The sequence below is a fragment of the Lissotriton vulgaris genome, chromosome 2_1 (assembly GCF_964263255.1).
Source record: "Lissotriton vulgaris chromosome 2_1, aLisVul1.2, whole genome shotgun sequence".
Lineage (NCBI taxonomy): Eukaryota > Metazoa > Chordata > Amphibia > Caudata > Salamandridae > Lissotriton > Lissotriton vulgaris.
In genome coordinates this window covers 345903925-345917058 of record NC_141687.1, presented here as the reverse complement: position 1 = coordinate 345917058, position 13134 = coordinate 345903925, and positions in this window count along the sequence as shown.

Here is a 13134-nt window from a genome sequence, read left to right as displayed (position 1 = left end):
ACGGACCTCACCCGTGCACCGGCGACCCACCCCCTGCCTTGGACTTCGAGGGGTGACGCCTTGCGAACTCCGCGCCCGGAGACGCTGGATGGCGGAGTTCGAGCTGTGCCCGTGCCGGGCGAATTAACTAGTGGCGAGGGGAGCCGCCGGTTTCGCCCCTTCCGGACCCGTTGCTGTTTGGGGGTCGCCCATGGACTTGCCGGCCCGGGCTACCTCCTTGGGTCCCACCCTCCCGCCATCTTGTCTTTGTGTAGCTGTGCCCAGTGGCCCTCGCCCGCACCCTTCTTCTACGAGGGCCTCGATTTGTCCTGGCAACGACTCATCTACTGCCCTCCCTGGGAATACGAGACTGGAGGCCTCCACTTTGGACGTTGCTGCCTGCCCTGCTGGCCCGGGGGTCGTCTTGCCCAGGACCGGGCTGCCATTTTGTCGCCTGTGACGCACTACCCTTGTCCCCACCGAGGGCCTCACATTTGGTGCCCGCGAGCGGTGGCGCTCGCCTACAGCGACTGACCCTAGGCTTCACCGGGGGCCAAGATGGCTGGGAGACGTGGCGCGGCACGAGGAGATCGCACTTTGCCGGAAATGCTCGGCATGTCCCAGCAACTACGCGACAGGACACAGCCGTCCCCGGGGACCTCCCGGACATCGACGGACGCAGCCGTGGGCGAGCCACCAGTCACGAGGTCCTTCATGGAGGACTTATTCAGCTCCCTCAAGGAGGAATTTCAATCTCTTAAGACCGAGGTGGCTGGAGAGGTCCGGGAGGTGCGCAGGGAGGTCGAGGGCCTGGGCGAGCGGGTCGATGCTGTGGAAACGACGGCCCAGCGTCGCGATGAAGAGATAACTCATCTCCAGCAGGACGTCCTCCGCCTCCGGGAGCAGTGTGTTGAGCTCCAGGCCCATTCGGAAGACCTCGAGAACAGGTCCAGGCGGAATAACATTCGAGTGCGAGGTGTTCCGTCCGCAGATGAGGGTGGGGACCTGGTGGCCTATCTGCAGGACTTGTTCCGCGACATCTTAGAGGAAGGAGCGGACTTCCCGATCCGCATTGATAGAGCGCATAGGGTGGGCCGCCAGCGCCAGTCATCGGCTCCCCCGCCTGATATCCTAGCTTTCCTGCCGGATTTCCCCCTGAAAGAGCGCATTATGACGGAGGCCCGCAGGAAGCAGCCGCTGACCTTTCGTGACAGACCTGTGGCGCTCTATCAGGACCTGTCCGCCATCACACTGCAGAAGCGCAGGTCTTTCCGCATCGCGACGGACTTTCTGCGAGAGCATGAGACACCCTATTCCTGGGGCCACCCCTTCCGTCTTATCTTTCGATGGAATGGGGTGCTGCATCAGCTGCGCTCTCTGCAAGATGTCTGTGGAGTATTGGGCCTTACTGCTACAGAGGAGGAGGGGGCTACACCTGCATGGCGGCGCCCCGAGTGGCGGGGCCGGCGGAGGTCGAGGAGGCGCCCATCGTCAGCGCCGGCGAGTCGTCCGGACTCGCCCACCATCAGGGCAGAAATGGCGGAGGCCCTGAGGAATGCGGCCAGGAACTTGCCTGAAGCTACTGGTGTGGCCCTGACGGCCTAACTTTTCTCCGGGGGGAGAGGTTCTTAGCTTTAACGGTGCTGAGCTGGGGCTGGGGGGGTGTGGGGGGGGGGGGGGTGTGGCTGGACGTCCACTTGACTTTTTTCTACCGACTCGCCCATTTGGGCTAGACTGAGACTATGGGGTGTTGTTTTCTGTTTTTTCTTACTTTGGTTGGTTGCCATGGGTTGGCTCTGGGGGGGTTTAACTGTTGGTTTGGTGTGGGGGGGGTCCCGTCCGAAGTGGTCCGAACATGTGCGATGTTGCCTCTGGCCTTCCCTGCGCCCCTGCCCCGCGCGCCCCCTCCGCTGATCCCTTGCCCACTGCATAGCGCGTTGTTTCCCTGGAGGCGATGCCGCCCCTGAAGGTAGTGACCCTTAATGTTAAGGGTCTGAATAACCCCGTGAAACGTAGGGCGATCCTTTCCCTGTTGGAGGGGTCGCAGGCGGATATTTGCCTCCTGCAGGAGACCCATTTGCTTTCCAAAGATTGCCATAGGTTGCGCTCTGCCAAGTTCCCCACGCAATTCTTTTCCTCTGCTACGACTAAGACTGCTGGGGTGGCCATTCTTTTAGCCAGCTCCTTCAGGGGGGAGGTGTTACATAAACATGCTGAGCAGAAAGGGAGGCTTCTGGTGTATCGCATGCGGTTGGGAGGTGTTACCTTTACGGTTGGTTCGGCGTACAGCCCGAATGACCACCAGGATCGTTTCCTGGAATCAGTGTTGGTGGACGTTACTGCCTCGCCCGATCGCCATATCATCTTGGGGGGAGACCTGAATACGGTCTTCGACTCCACCCTGGATAGGTCTGCCCAACGCTTTCCGCAGACAGGGGAGCTTTCTAGGGCGGTGCAGGACCAGCTTGCGGAAATGGACCTGCATGACCTCTGGCGCGTCCTGCACCCCACCGATAGGGACTACTCCTATTTCTCCCACGCGCACCGCACGTATTCACGGTTGGACTACCTCTTGGTGAGTGGACCGCTTCGCTCGGCCGCCACGGCAGCGGACATCAGGGTTTTGTCCCTGTCCGACCACGCACCGGTTTCCGGAATCTTTGCTTGGCCGGCGGCCCCCCCCTCTAGGGGGATGTGGCGGCTCCGGGACACGCTTCTCCATAAGAAATCGGTCGTAAAGCGAGTGGAGGAGGTCATCCAGGACTACCTGACCCACAATAACAACTCTGACACGTCCCTGGCGACGCAGTGGGCGGCTTTGAAAGCGGTCGTCAGAGGGGAGTTTATCTCCATTTCCTCGGCGGAAAACAGGGAACGCCAACTCAAGAGGGAGGAACTGACAGCGCAGGTTCGGGAGCTCGAGCAGGTTCACCGCCGGACGGGGGCTCCTCGTATTTGGAAGCAGCTGAAGGCGGCTCGGAAACTCCTCTCTGCGTTGGATCTAGATCGGGCGGAGTATGCTGCGCTGCGCCTGAAGCATGCCTTTTACACCGGCGGAGACAGGTGCGGTAAACTCCTGGCCCATAGGCTCAGGGCTGCGCAGCAGCGCAATGTGGTGAAGGAGCTGGTGGGAGTGAACGGAATCCCGGTTTCCGGTGACGCGGAGGTGGCAGATACCTTTCGTTCCTTTTACGAGGAACTGTACGCGGCGGAGCCTTCCCCACCGGGAGAGGCTGAGGCCTATTTGGAGTCCGTGACCCTTCCGGCCCTGGACCCCTCCCAGGCGGACCACCTGGAGAGGGACATTCACGTGGAGGAGGTCATCTCCGCGATTGCACGGCTAAAACACGGCAAAGCCCCGGGCCCGGATGGTTATACGGCCTTGTTTTACAAGACCTTCTGTCCCACTGTCGCGCCTCTACTGGCTCGCTTGTTCAACTCCTTCTCCGAGCCGGGAGCTATCCCGCCGGACCTTCTCTCAGCGACGGTGTCGGTTATCCCCAAGCCGGGGAAGGACCGGACCCTGTGCGGCTCGTACCGGCCCATCTCGCTCCTAAATGTGGACCTTAAGCTTTACACCGGAATCTTGGCGGCCAGATTGGGTTTACACTTACCAGGTCTGGTGGAGGCAGACCAGGCCGGTTTTGTACCCGGTAGGCAGACGGTCGACAACACAAAGAGGGTGACGCACGTGCTGGAAAAGGCCTCACGCATTCCGGGGGAGCGGATGCTGCTATCAGTCGACGCGGAGAAGGCCTTTGATAGGGTTCATTGGCCATATCTCGAGCTGGTCCTTGGGAAACTGGGGATCGGCGAGAAGTTCCGCACTATGGTCTTTAACTGCTATAGGAGACCATCTGCGTCAGTGCGTGTCAATGGACACAGCTCCAATTGCTTTGCCATTGAGCGCGGCACGAGACAGGGTTGCCCCCTCTCGCCGCTCCTCTTTGCCCTCTATATGGAGCCGTTTGCACAGAGGATTCGAGATAATCCGGACGCTGTTGGGGTGAAGATGGGGCAATACACGCACACTGTCAGCTTATACGCGGACGGTGTCTTGCTGACCCTGGACGACCCCAAGCGGTCGCTCCCTGCCTGCGTCCAGGAACTGGACGCTTTTGCCCGTGTGGCGGGTTTTAAAATGAACATGACTAAGTCGCCTGCACTGGATGTGTCGCTCTCTGCTGACACCAGGCAGGACCTTCAGAGTCTCTTTCCTCTGCAGTGGTCCTCCTCCACGGTGCCTTACCTAGGCATTTTGCTTGCTCCCTCCCTGCCTGCCATGGTTGCAGCTAACTACTCCTCTCTGGGCAAAAAGATCAAAGAGGAACTCGGCCGATGGAACAAGGGCCTACTCTCGTGGTTGGGCCGTATCGCGGCGGTGAAGATGACGATACTGCCTCAGATCCTATATCTCTTCCGCGCTCTGCCCCTCCAGCCCCCCGTGGGTTGGATACGGCAGGCGCAGGTGGACATATCTCGCTTTGTGTGGCAGGGCCGTAAGCCTCGGATGAAGCGGGTCCTCTCCATGCTGGCCCCGGAGGCGGGGGGTCTCGGAGTCCCGGACCTCCGGAGATACTTTCAGGCGGCGCAGCTTCGGTATCTGGTGGAGTGGAGCCGGTGGGAATCGGATAAACACTGGCTCTTTCAGGACCAGGCAGTCGCAGGCCGTACCCTCCAGGGGGTCCCGTTCCTGCGGCGCGCTCACCGCCCGCCTAATCTCTACGCCTCTTTTATCACCCGGGTCCCGCTGAGAGTGTGGGACGTGGTGTGTGAGCTGCGTGAGCTCACGACCTTTCCATCGCCGTTCACTCCCATCGCTGACAATCCGGACTTTACCCCGGGTTTGGAGCCGGGAGCTTTTTCCCACTGGGTGAGTGCGGGCTGCAGGGCGCTTTTCCAGATCTACGGGCCGGAGGGCGTGCTCCCCTTCCAGCAGCTCCGACAGGAGTTTGGCCTGACGGAGGGGGACAGGCTGCGTTACATGCAGGTCCGCCACTGGGCTCTTCAACCCCCAGTGCGTGACGTCGCTGCCCGTTCAATCACGCCCTACGAGCGATGGTTGGTAACCCGGACCTCTGATTTGTATAAATTTCTCCAACCCCCGCCGTTTCATTACCATAACCCAGGGAGGGAGCGCTGGCACAGGGAACTGGGTAGGACCCTGAGTCACAAGGAGTGGGACAAGATTGCGTATCGGGCGAGGCACTCTGCGTACCATACTGGGCTGACGGAAACCTTCACTAAAGTGTCCACCTATTGGTACTATACCCCGGAGCGGCTCTATGAGATGCGCAAAATAGGCGATAAAGGTTGCTGGCGCGGCTGCGGACAGGAGGGCACCCTCACGCACGTTCTCTGGGAGTGCCCAGTGCTGTCGGCCTACTGGAAGGAAGTCTTAGATGAGGTGGATAGGCATTTTGAGATAGAGCTCCCGCGCTTCCCCGCGTATGTCTTGCTAGGCCTCCCCAATGATTTGATGTACCCGCTGAAATCCCGCAGGGGCAGGCAGATTGCGATTGCGCTAGGTTCAGCCGTTCAGAACATACTGATACTCTGGCGCACCCCTACTGCCCCCTCTATCACTGGCTGGCTGCATAGACTCTGGCAGGTACTGGGCATGGAGAAGATGTCGCTAACGGTGGCTGGGAATGTCGACCAGTTCGAGGAGCTCTGGCACCCCTTTTTGGCATTGCTGTCCACGGAATTCCACGAGCTCACGTGTCCACGGTATTTGCGCCTCCTTAGGCTGACGCCGCCGGCAGCTGCGGCGGAGTGAATGTGCGGATTGGGGGCCGGGGGTTGGGGGCGGGAAGAGGGGTTATATGCTTCTATTGCTGCCTTTCGGACGGGGATGTTGGGGTATTGTTTTCTTTCTTTTCCTCCTTTGCTCTCCTTTCTTCTTCCTTTCTGGGGTCGGGGGGTTGGTGGTACGGTATGCTTCTCCTTTACTGTGTTGCGGGGTGCTATTCGGGTGTGGCCTTGCTTAGGGAGTGGGGTCAACAGGGGGGTCGTTCACAATGCCTTATTGCCTTCTGTATTTGCCTAGTTACCCCCTGGGACTTCCAGCCTCCCTGCTTTTCTTCTGACTCGCTGCAACGTTCCGCTTCTTGTATTGTATGTATGCTTGACCTCCTGCTCCCCTCCCCGTGTTTTTGTGCCTTAATAAAAATACTTTAAACCTAAATTGGAAGGAGGCAGATGTAGGTAAAAAATTACCGATTCTGTAAGAGTCGGTATTTACCGATTCTGTAAATACCGAATCTGTATTTCCCATTGATTCCTATGGGCCTTGAAGCCCATAGGAATCAATGTGAAATACAGATTTGGTATTTACAGAATCGGTAAATACCGAATCCTGGCAGGGGCAACGGGGTGTCACTTTGACACCCTGAAGCACCCCAAATGCAGGCTTGTGTGCCATGTGGCACACATACATGCCCTAAGAGCATGTCTGTGTGTCACATGGCATAGGTGTACATGCACAGATGTGCATGTACACTGGAATTCGGTATTTTACCACCCAATAGGTTTGGGTGGTAAAATAAGAAATCCTAAGGGCCTGTGGCACTGCAAACTGTGCCACCTACATATGGATTTACAGAATCGGTATCTTTACCTATTCAGTAAAATACCGAAGTGGTAAATTTACCGAATCGGTAAATATACCGATTCTGTAAATTCTGACCCACCTACATCTCAAAAGCCAAATACCGGTCGGTAGCGGCCGAAATCGGCCGTTACCGACCGATATTTGGCTACCTACATCTGACCCCTAGTGAGCTCATTTGGGGCTGGCAACCTTTATATCCGTGCCCCTCTTTTGATGACACTGCTCCTGCAGCGGATGTGCGTGCCTCAGCAGGGCTGTCCTTATTGGTACACTGCATGGACCACTCTCTGGCTCAGGCTACTAAATGTGTTCCCATCTATGCCTGGCACTGCTCCTGTGTTCCGCTGTCAGTGGCTGGCTGAGAAGGCATTGCCCGTGCGTGGAGAGCTTTGCCCCAAATTCGACAGGGCCATTCAGATGATGGATGTCACTTTTTCTTAAGCTGCTCATGCAGTCGAAGTTATCTATCGCTGGTGCCCGGTCCTTCTTACTGCAATTGCTCTTGCACCGAGACCCCCAAGCATCTATGGCTGGCACGCATCATGGGCCCTCTTGTAGGGCACTCCTCGGGTAACGGTGCTCCTGAAGCTATCTTTATTTTTCCAATGTGCTCCCACATATGTCTACCATCATTCATGTAGTATATGCCCCTTTAGGATTGGCAGAGATATCTGTTTCTCACCCACGGGGAAGATATGTACGAAGAGCATCAGGACTGAGCAGATCATGGCGGTGTCAGTGAGTGAGAAAGCACAAAGCGTGTGCGCACATTGCTCTCAAATGCATACAGCTCTCTGTGGCACTCTTAAGGACTGGCAGGAAAAGAGGGGCCCCTTTAGACCAAAGGAGAAGGGCACTATACAGTGAATAAAAAACAATATCCTTTGGACAAGGCTATCTTATCCAGACATCAATCAATCCATACATTACATTCAAGCCTAATTCCTCACTTTTCAAACCCACTCGTCCATGCTAAGGAAGAAAAAGCCACATATAGTCGGCAGATACAAAATGCAAAAGAGCTTGTGAAAATCTACAAATTGATTTATTAATTATACAGAACATAGATGAAATAGGACAGAAAATTGGTTGACATGATCTCTTACAATGTTCATTAGCAGCAGTCCTTTATACAATACAATAACATGAAATAATAAAAATCAAGACTATAAAAGAGCGAGAGTAACTAACACAGACAAGCACAATATTTGATTTAAGATTTACACATCCGTGATATAACAAAGCCTAGAGCGTTGTAGCTGGTATTTTGTAGTTAATACTCGTTAGCCACTGCCCGTGTTCACGGATTGTGTAGTTAACTGGGCGTCGACGCGTTTCGATGGATAAATGATACCTCCATCTTTCTCAAGACCAAACACTTGACTCTCTTATATTTAAAAACTTGCAAATGACCGATTAAAAACCTGTGTAATGAGATACAAATATCAATCAGTTATCCCTGATATGCAACAAGGTTAAGAAAGCTATCATTGTAATACAGGTAAGTTACGTATTTGATATATATTTTAAAACCTGACATTCCATGGGATACAAGGTGGCCTATCCTTGAAACATTTAAAAACCTAATAATTTATGATAATACATCCTAGCCCCTCCTCAATGTACATAGGGCCAGATGTTTCAAGCTATTTTTTAGTCGCAAACGCTGTGAATCGCTAAAAAACATCGTTTGCGTCTAAAAAATAGGTAAATGGTATGTATCATGCAAAAAGCCTCACAATATTAAGGAATCGCAAATTTTGCGATTCCTTAATATTGCGTAAGCATTTAAGAAATCGCAAATAGCGGTTTCATAAATGCTATGTATGGAGCATTTCATTTTTGCGAATTTTGGTTAAGAAATCGCAAATTACCACCAACTTGTAGTTGGTGGTAATTTGCGAATTCTTTTACAAATGCAGTTTTTGCAATTTGTAAAGGTGCCATGTGACGCTCATACATGCCCTTAGGCCATGTATGTGCGCCATATGCGCACACGTGTCATTTTTAGGGGTGTAGCAGGGTGTCCTTGAGACACCCCTGCACCCTTGAAATTATTCTCAATTTGCGATTAGCAAATTGCGCATTGCATATTGAGAATCATTTCACATTCATTCCTATAGGCCTCCTGGCCCATAGAAATGAATGGGAAATTATTCCTTAATTGCGATTAGCAATTTGCTAATCGCAATTAAGGAATTTTAAGAAATCACCAAAAAAAAGCGAATTACTACATGCATCCCATTTTGCGATTTCTAAATAGCGATTCCATAAAAATCACTATTTAGAAATCGCAAAAGAGTATGTTGATACATCTACCCCATAGTCCTCAATGCACAAACAGGAGTCTGATAGAACAAATTCTAGACATTTTGCCTTGAACCTAAAGATGAAAGTCACTTAAAGAATATCTCCAAGTATATATGGCCATCTTCTCTCCATTTGTACATACTGGCATTCAATCTGAACTTAAAATTCCACCCTTCCAACACTCAAAAAACATTCAGCATACGTCTATATAACTAAAAACAGATCCACCTCAATCAATCAATCAATCATTTGTACAGCGCACTACATACCCGCGAGGGTCTCAAGGCGCTGGGGGGGCGCTACTGATTGAACAGCCAGGTCGTGAGTATCCTCCTGAAGCTCAGTAGGTCTTGGATCCTTCGTAGGCTCAGTGGGAGGATGTTCCATGTCTTGGCAGCGAGGTGGGAGAAGGATCTCCCACCGGTGGTTGTTCTTCGGATGCCCGGGACGGTGGCGAGTGAGAGGTCGGCGGAGCAAGCTGGCGGTTGGGGATGTAGAAGGAGAGCCGTCTGTTGAGGTAGGCTGGGCCGGTCTTGTGGAGTGCCTTGTGTGCATGGGTGAGGAGCTTGAAGGATATCCACTTGTTGTTGGGGAGCCAGTGCAGGTTTCTCAGGTGGGGATGATGTGGCTGTGGCGTGGTACGTTGAGGATCAGTCGTGCCAAGGCGTTTTGGATGCATTATAGTCGTTGTTGAGCTTCATCGTAGAGGGCACTTCTGTAGTCAAGTCTGCTGCTGACGAGGGCCTGTCTTTCTTGTATCTGTCGGGATCCATCTGTAGATCTTGTGGAGCATGCAGAGGGTGTTGAAGCAGGAGGAGGAGACGGCGTTGACTTGCTGGTCATTGAGAGCGTTGAGTCGAGGATGATTCCCAGGTTGGGTGCGTGGTCGGTGGGTGTCGGGGCTGACCCCAGTGCCGTCGGCCACCAGGAGTCGTCCCAGGCTGAAGGGTTGGAGCCGAGGATGAGGACCTCCGTCTTGTCCGAGTTCAGCTTCAGACGGCTGGTCTTCATCCAGTCGGCGAGGGCCTTTAGTCCTTCGTGGAGGTTGGCTTTGGCGGTGATGGGGTCCTTGGTGAGGGAGAGGATCAGCTGAGTGTCTTCGACGTAGGAGATTATGTTGACGTTGTGCTGTCGGGCTACGTGTACGAGCGGGGCCATGTAAATGTTGAACAGCGTCGGGCTGAAAGAGGATCCCTGGGGTACACCGCAGATGATCTCGGAGGCTTCAGAAGGGAGTGGGGGGAGGCGGATGCTCTGGGTTCTGCCGGAGAGGAAGGATATGGTCCAACCCAGTGCCTTGTCTCGGATCCCTGCGGCGTGGAGGTGTGCACGTAGTGTGCAGTGGCAGACCGCGTCGAAGGCGGCAGAGAGGTCTAGGAGGATGAGTGCTGCGGTCTCGCCGTTGTCCAGCAGGGTCCTGATGTAATCGGTGGCGGCTATGAGGGCAGTCTCGGTGCGGTGGTTGCTGCAGAACCCTGACTGGAAAGGATCCAAGATTCTGTTTTCTTCGAGGTATCGGGTTAGCTGTCTGTTGACGGTTTTCTCGATGACCTTGGCCGGGAAGGGGAGCGGAGAGATGGGCCGGAAGTTCTTGAGGACGTTGAATAGGGCGTTGATCTCGGTATGTTTCCAGATCTCTGGGAAGGTCGCGGTCTCCAGGGAGAGATTGATGACGTTGCACAGGTGGGGTGCAATGTTGCTGCTTGCTGTGTTGAAGACGTGGTGCGGTAATGGGTTCGACGGAGAGCCGGAGTAGATTGAGCGCATGGTCTTGATGGTGTCATCAATGCTCACCCTGGCCCAGGCTAGCAGGGGGTCGTGGTCTGATGTGTTGCTGTCTGTTGGGGCTGTCTGGGTGTTGAAGCTGTCATCGATGTCTGCTATCTTGTGGTGGAAGTAGGTGGCGAGGGAGTCGCACAGGGCTTGCGACGGCGGTATGTGTTTGGTGTTGGAGCTGGGTTTGGAGAGTTCCTTCACCATGTTGAAGAGCTCCTTGCTATTGTGTGCGTTGTTGTCAAGGCGTTCTTTAAAGGAGGTCCTCTTGGCCGCCTTGATGAGGTGGTGGTGATTGCGGATGGCGTCATTGTTTCATGCGTGGCTGTCCGGAGTTTGTTCACTGTGCCATTTCTTCTCCAGTTTCCGGCAGGCTTACTTGGAGGCTAGGAGTTCTGGGGTGAACCGACTGGCCCTCTTGCTAGTGTCTCTGTGGAGGGGTTTCTGCAGTGGGGCGAGGGTGTTGGCGCAGTCCTCGATCCAGCATCTGAGGCTGTGGGCAGCGTCATCGGTGTTGGAGGGTTCGGTGGGTGGGCTGAGAGCGAGGTTTGCGTGTAGTTGGTCTTCGGTGATTTTGCTTCAGCAGTGACGGGGATCTCTTGGGTGCGGTGGTGTGTGGTGGGTTTCTGGAAGGCGAAGTGGATGCAGTGGTGATAGGTCCAGAGAAGTTCGGTGGTGTGGCTGACGGAGACGTGTGGGCTTGAGGAGAAGACGGGGTCGAGCGTGTGGCCAGCGGAGTGGGTGGGCGTTTTGACGAGTTGCTTCAGTCTGAGGTTGGCGAGGTTATCGATCAGGGTTGTGGAGTTGTTGTCGTTGTTATTCTCAAGGTGAAAGTTCAGGTCTCCAAGGAGGATGTAATCGGTGGAGGTCAGGGCGTGCATGCTGATCAAGTCGGAGATGGAGACGCTGAACTGGGGGTGGGGTCCGGGCGGTCGGTAGACGAGGGTGCCTCTGAGGGTGGAGTTAGGGTCTGTCTGGATCTGGAATTGCATGTTTTCGGCAGCGCTGAGTGCGTCGGCGGTGCTAGTCGAGATCCTGATGCTATTCTTGTGGACGATGGCGATTCCTCCTCCAACTCCGTTGGTGTGGTCTCTGCGGGTGATCTAGTAGCCGTCTGGGATGGCTATGGCGATGTTGGGTGTGGAGGAGTCGTTAAACCAGGTCTCTGTCAGGAAGGCATTGTACGGGGATGTTGTGTCGAGCAGGTCCCAGAGCTCGATGGCATGCTTGCGTGCGGAGCGTGTGTTCAGTAGTATGCATCGGAGGTGGTTGGGGTATTTCTTGGCGGGTGGTTCGTCGGCTCTGAGGCTGGTGTAGCTGCAGTTCCGGCAGGTGAAGGGGCCATGTGTGCGTTTCGGGGCGGCCTTGAAGCAGGTGTGGCTCCGTCCAGAGTTGAGAGCATGCAGAGTGCTGGCATCGTAGTGGCGGCAGTCATCGTGGCGGGTGCGGGGGCCATCCGTTCTGGCGCTGGGCGTGGTCCAGGCACGGACCGGCGCCTTTGGCTAAAGGGAAAAAAACGAGGGAAAAACGAGTTGCACAGAGGGCAGAAGGGCTAAATAAACGAGTGGAACAGAGGGCAGAAGGGCACAAAAAACAAGTGGAACAAAAGGCAAAAGGGGCACAAAAACTAGGGAAAAACAAGTGGCAGAAAAGGCAAAAGGGCACAGAAATACCGGAAAAACGAGTGGCACAAAGGCAAAATACAGACACAGAAATACTGGGGCAGCTAAGAACAGAAGGCAGAACGGGCAGAGAGGCACGGGGCAGCGAGGGGAACAGAAGGGAAAACCGGGCAGAGACACGGGGGCAGCGAGGGGAAAAGAAGGGAAAACCGGGCAGAGACACGGGGGCAGCGAGGTGTACAGAAGGACAGACCGGGCAGAGAGAGCACGGGGACAGTGAGGGGAACAGAGGGAAGAAAAAGGGGCATGGACCACGTACAGGCAGCGGGGTAGGGCAGACAACAGCAGTCACAGACACAACAATGAAAATACAGACAATACAATAAAAGCAATAAAGCGGAGGATGAACAACCTACCTACGGCCTACCACTGGCCACCAGGGATGAGGCGCAGGTGGTAGCCTGCGGGTGGTGGAGGGCCTCAAACTTCCTCAACAGCGGCGGCTGGGGCAGAAAGACACAGGTGGTGCTGTGCGGAGAGGGAGCGACCTAACTGGTGGGTCAAGGGTCGCTTCAACCTATTGTTGGTGAGGAAATCCACCATCCGTACACATGTCAGGTACGTTGCTTAGAGCTAAGGGAGTAGCCTCCTTAGGTCGATCGAGGTAGCCCCGCAATTTATCTGAAAAGATATAGAGGTATAATCGTTATGTTTAATACCTCCGAGTGCCTTGAGCTGACCTTACTCATAGGGGGACATGAGGAGACCTCACCTCTATTTTTATTGACCTTTTCCCTTCAGATTGGCTCGTTATGAATAAATTGGCCAAGGTGTATC